Raw genomic sequence first — 6020 nt, forward strand, 5'->3', positions numbered from 1 at the left:
TCAAATCCCCCTCAAATCCCCCCCAAACACCCCCCAAATCCCCTTCAAATCACCCCAAATCCCCCCAAATGCCCCCAACACCCCCCAAGTTCCCCTCAAGTCCCCCCAAATTCCCCCAAATCCCCCCAAATCCCCTTCAAACCCCCTTAAACTCCCCCAGGATCCCCCCAAATCACCCCCCAAATCCCCATCAAATCCCCAAATCCCCCCCAAACCCCCACAAATCCCCCACCCCCAAACCCCCCCAAATCCCCCCAAATCCTCCTCAAACCCTCCCAAATCCCCCAAATCCCCCCCCCCAAATCCCCCCAAATCTCCCCCAAATCCCCTCAAACCCCCTTAAACTCCCCCAGGATCCCCCCAAATCCCCCAAACCCCCCCCAAATCCCCTCAAATCACCCCAAATCCCCCTCAACCCCCCCAAATCCCCCCCAAATCACCCCAAATCCCCTTCAAACCCCCACAAATTCCCCTCAAAGCCCCCCAAATCTCCCCCAAATCCCCCTCAAATCACCACAAATCCCCCCAAATCCTCCCCAAATCCCCCCCAAATCCCCCCAAATCCTCCCCAAATCCCCCTCAAATCACCCCAAATCCCCCTAATCCTCCCCAAACCCCCCTAAATTCCCCTCAAACCCCCTCAAATAACCCCAAATCCCCTTCAAACCCCCTTAAACTCCCCCAAATCACCCCAAATCCCCCCAAATCCTCCCCAAATCCCTCCAAATCCCCCCCAAATTCCCCCAAATCCTCCCCAGACCCCCCCAAATCCCCACAAATGCCCCCTAAATCACCCCAAATCCCCCAAATCTCCCCCAAATCCCCTTCAAACCCCCCCCAAACCCCCACAAATCCCCCCCAAACACCCCAAATCCTCCCCAAATCCCCACAAATCCCCCCCAAACCCCCACAAATTCCCCTCAAACCCCCACAAATCTCCACAAATCCCCCCAAATCTCCCCCAAATCCTCCTCAAACCCTCCCAAATCCCCCCAAATCCCCCTCAAACCCCCCCAAATCCCCCCAAATCCCCTCAAATCACCCCAAATCCCCCCAAATCCCCCTCAAATCACCCCAAATCCTCCCCAAATCTCCCCCAAATCCTCCCCAAATCCTCCCCAAATCCCCCCCAAATCCCCCCCAAATCCCCCCAAACCCCCCAAATCCCCTCCAACCCCCCCAAAGCCCCTCCCACCCCTTATTGCCCCTCTGTAAGGGAGGTTTGGGGGGGTTAAAGGGGGTTTAAGTGGGGCTTAAGGGGGGAAAGGGGGGTTTAAGGGGGTTTAAGGGGGGTTTGGGAGGATTAAAGGGGTTTAAAGGGGGTTTAAGTGGGGCTTAAGGGGAGAAAAGGGGGGTTTAAGGGGGGAAAAGGGGGGTTTAAGGGGGGTTTGGGGGATTAAAGGGGGTTTAAGAGGGGTAAAGGGGGGTTAAAGGGGGGAAAAGGGGGTTTAAGGGGGTTTAAGTGGGGTTTAAGGGGAGAAAAGGGGGTTTAAGGGGGGTTTAAGGGGAGAAAAGGTGGTTTAAGGGGGGAAAAGGGGGGTTTAACGGGTGTTTGGGAGGATTAAAGGGGGTTTAAGGAGGATTTAAGGGGGGATTTGGGGGGTTTAAAGAGGGTTTAAGGGGGTTTAAGTGGGGAAAAGGGGGTTTAAGGGGGGTTTGGGGGGATTAAAGGGGCTTAAGGGGGGAAAAGGGGGGTTAAAGGGGGTCTAAGAGGGGTAAAGGGGGGTTAAAAGGGGGTTTAAGTGGGGCCTAAGGGGGGTTTAAGGGGGGTTTGGGGGAATTTAAGGGGGTTTAAGTGGGGCTTAAGGGGGTTTAAGGGGGATTAAAGGGGATTTAAGGGGGGTAAAGGGGGTTTAAGAGGGGTAAAGGGGGGTTAAAAAGGGTTTAAGTGGGGCTTAAGGGGGGAAAAGGGGGGTTTAAGGGGGGAAAAAGGGGGTTAAAAGGTCCCCTCCCACCCCTTATAGCCCCTCCCACCCTCTTATTGCCCCTCCCACCCCCTCATTGGCTCCTCCCCCCCAAACCCAAGGTGCTGGATGTGGCTCACAACGAGCTGAGGAGCCTCGAGGGGTTCCCGGTGCTGCCCCAGCTCAGGGAGGTGGATTTGGGGGGGAATCGTATCCTTGGGGGGGGTTTAAGGGGGGCTTGGGGGGGTTTAAGGGGGAAAAAGGGGGTTTAAGTGGGGCTTAAGGGGGTTTAAGGGGGGAGAAGGGGGGGAAAAGGGGGTGTAAGTGGGGTTTAAAGGGAGTTTGGGGGGATTAAAGGGGGTTTAAGTGGGGTTTGGGGGGTTTAAGGAGGATTAGAGGGGGTTTAAGTGGGGCTTAAGGGGGGGAAAGGGGGGTTTAAGGGGGTTAAAGGGTTTAAGTGGGGCTTGACGGGGGAAAAGGGGGTTTAAGTGGGGCTTAAGGGGGGTTAAAGGGGGGTTTAAGGGGGCTTTTGGGGGGAGTTTGGGGGGGTTAAGTGGGGCTTAAGGGGGGAAAAGGGGGGTTAAAGGGGGGTTTGGGGGGGTTAAGTGGGGCTTAAAGGGGGGAAAAGGGGGTTTAAGGGGGGTTTAAGTGGGGCTTAAGGGGGAAAAGGGGGGTTTAAGGGGGAAAAGGGTTTAAGGGGGAAAAGGGGGGTTTAAGGGGAGGTTGGGGGGATTTAAGGGGGTTTAAGGGGAGTTAAAGGGGGTTTAAGTGGGGCTTAAGGGGGGTTAAAGGGGGTTTTGGGGGTTAAAGGGGGTTAAAGCGGGTCTGAGGGGGATTTAAGGGGGATTTGGGGGGGTTAAGAGAGGTTTAGGGGGATTAAAGGGGTTTAAAGGGGGTTTAAGTGGGGCTTAAGGGGGAAAGGAGGGGTTTAAGGGGGGTTTGGGGGGTTTAAGGTGGGTTTAAGTGGATTTGGGCGGGTTTAAGGGGGTCTGGGCAGGTTTAAAGGGGGTTTAAGGGGATTTTGGGTGGGTTTAACGGGGTTTTGAGCGGGTTTAAGGGGGGTCTGGTCGGGTTTAAAGGGGATTTAGGGCGGGTTTAAGTGGATTAGGGCGGGTTTAAGGGGTGTCTGGGTGGGTTTAAGGGGGTTTTGGGCGGGTTTAAGGGGGTTTGAGCGGGTTTAAGGGGGTTTTGAGCGGGTTGAAGGGGGGTCTGGTCGGGTTTAAAGGGGATTTAGGGCGGGTTTAAGTGGATTAGGGCGGGTTTAAGGGGTGTCTGGGTGGGTTTAAGGGGGTTTTGGGCGGGTTTAAGGGGGTTTGAGCGGGTTTAAGGGGGTTTTGAGCGGGTTTAAGGGGGGTCTGGTCGGGTTTAAAGGGGATTTAGGGCGGGTTTAAGGGGTGTCTGGGTGGGTTTAAGGGGGTTTTGGGCGGGTTTAAGGGGTGTCTGGGCGGGTTTAAGGTGATTTGGGCGGGTTTAAGGGCGTCTGGTCGGCTTTAAGCGCGGTTTAACGCCGGTGGGCGTGTCCTTCCTTAACCACGCCCCACTCAGCCATAAGCCACGCCTCCGCCCTCACCCCATTGGCCGCCTGCCCCCGGCTGCGCCGCCTCCGATTGGCCGAGACCCCGCTGGCCAGAGGCTGCCCCGGATTGGCCGAGCTGCTGCCGGGGGGTGGAGCTGGTGTGGAGCTGATTGGCTGCGGCGGCTGTGACGTCACCGGAAGCCCCTCCCCCCCTTATTTGTCAACCCTCGTGGGGGGTGAATAAAGTGACGTCATGAAGGGAGCGGAGCTTGATGGGGACCGGAAATGGGGGGGGGTGAGCGCGACTTCCGGCTTGCTCCCAGTTCCTCCCAGTTGGTCCCAGTTGCTCAAGGTGTTGCCACATAGTGAGCCATGGAGAGCCCCCTGCCATATAGTGACCCCATAGAGCCCCCTGCCATATAGTGAGCCATTGAGACCCCCCCCCATAGACCCCCCCTGCCACATAGTGACCCCATAGAGCCCCCTGCCATATAGTGAGCCATTGAGACCCCCATAGAGCCCTCTGCCAAATAGTGACCCCTATAGAGCCCCCCTTGCCACATAGAGACCCTCATAGAGCCCCCTGCAACATAGTGAGCCAGAGACCCCCATAGAGCCCCCCCTGCCACACAGTGACCCCCATAGAGCCCCCTGCCACATAGTGAGCCATTGAGACCCCCATAGACCCTCCCTGCCACATAGTGAGCCATTGAGACCCCCCATAGAGGCCCCCTGCCACATAGTGACCCCCAGAGAGCCCCCTGCCATATAGTGAGCCATGGAGACCCCCATAGAGCTCCCCTGCCCACATAGGTGACCCCCCATAGAACCCCCTGCCACATAGTGACCCCATAGAGCCCCCCTGCCACATAGTGACCCCAGAAGCCCCCTGCCATATAGTGAGCATGGAGACCCCCATAGAGCTCCCCTGCCACATAGTGACCCCCATAGAACCCCCTGGCCACATAGTGACCCTCATAGAGCCCCTGCCATATAGTGAGCCATTGAGACCCCATAGAACCCCCCTTTCCACATAGAGCCTCCCCTGCCACATAGTGACCCCATAGAGCCCCCTGCCACATAGTGAGCCATGGAGACCCCCATAGAGCCCCCCTTGCCACATAGAGACCCTCATAGAGCCCCCTGCACATAGTGAGCCAGAGACCCCCATAGAGCCCCCCCTGCCACACAGTGTCCCCCCATAGACCCCCCTGCCACATAGTGAGCCATGGAGACCCCCATAGATCCCCCCCTGCCACATAGAGACCCCCATAGAGCCCCCTGCCACATAGTGAGCCATTGAGACCCCCATAGAGCCCTGCCACATAGTGACTCCCATAGAGACCCCCCTGCCAGATAGTGACCCCCATAGACCCCCCCCGCCACAGTGACCCCCCATAGATCCCTCTCTGCCACATAGTGAGCCAGAGACCCCCATAGAGCCCCCTGCCACATAGTGACCCCCATAGAGCCCCCCCGCCATATAGTGAGCCATTGAGACCCCCATAGACCCTCCCTTGCCAAATACTGAGCCAGAGACCCTCCCTATAGACCCTCCCTTCCCAAATAGTGACCCACCCCGCCCCACCTGCCACATAGTGAGCCATTTGCCTCACCCCATAGGGACCGCCCTGCCACATAGTGAGCCATTGAGACCCCCCCAAAGACCCCCTGCCAAATAGTGAGCCATTGAGACCCCCATAGAACCTCCCCTGCCACATAGTGACACAGCCCCCATCCCATCCCCCACCCTGCCACTAGTGAGCCAGAGACCCCCCCATAGACTCGATGCCAAATAGTGAGTCATTGAGACCCCCCCATAGACCCTCCCCTGCAACAAAATGACCCCCCATAGACCCCCCTGCCAAATACTGAGCCATTGAGACCCCATAGAGCCCCCCTGCCAAATAGTGAGACATTGAGACCCCCCATAGACCCCCCTGCCAAATAGTGACCCACCCCATCCCATCCCCCACACTGCCACATAGTGAGCTATTGAGACCCCCATAGAGACCCCTGCCACATAGTGACCCCCCATAGACCCCCCTGCCAAATACTGAGCCATTGAGACCCCCATAGACCCACCTGCCTCATAGTGAGCCATTGAGACCCCCATAGACCCTTCTGCCACATAGTGAGCCATTGAGACCCCCATAGACCCCCCTGCACCATAGTGAGCCAGAGACCCCCCCATAGACCCCCCCTGCCACATAGAGACCCCCATAGAGCCACCTGCCACATAGTGAGCCATTGAGACCCCCATAGAGCTCCCCTGCCACATAGTGACTCCCATAGAGCCCCCTGCCATATAGTGAGCCATTGATACCCCCATAGATCCCCCTGCAAAATACTGAACCAGAGACCCTCCCTATAGACCCTCCCTTGCCAAATAGTGACCCACCCCGCCCCACCCTGCCACATAGTGAGCCATTGAGACCCCCCAAAGACCCCCTGCCAAATAGTGAGCCATTGAGACCCCCATAGACCCTCCCCTGCCACATAGTGACCCAGCCCCCCATCCCATCCCACACCCTGCCACATAGTCAGCCAGAGACCCCCCATAGACTCCCTGCCAAATAGTGAGTCATTGAGACCCCCCC

At 57.5% G+C, this 6020-nt stretch overlaps 1 long non-coding RNA gene across 1 annotated transcript; it reads left to right on the forward strand.

The window, feature by feature from the left end:
- The first annotated feature begins 1980 nt into the window (after nt 1-1980).
- LOC133629289 (uncharacterized) lies at nt 1981-3681 on the forward strand. Its single transcript, XR_009820998.1, has 2 exons — nt 1981-2114; nt 3450-3681. It is a non-coding gene; the product is annotated as an uncharacterized LOC133629289 (long non-coding RNA).
- The last annotated feature ends 2339 nt before the right edge of the window (nt 3682-6020 follow it).

This window comes from Colius striatus, unplaced genomic scaffold (genome assembly GCF_028858725.1).
Source record: "Colius striatus isolate bColStr4 unplaced genomic scaffold, bColStr4.1.hap1 scaffold_36, whole genome shotgun sequence".
Taxonomy (NCBI): Eukaryota; Metazoa; Chordata; class Aves; order Coliiformes; family Coliidae; genus Colius; species Colius striatus.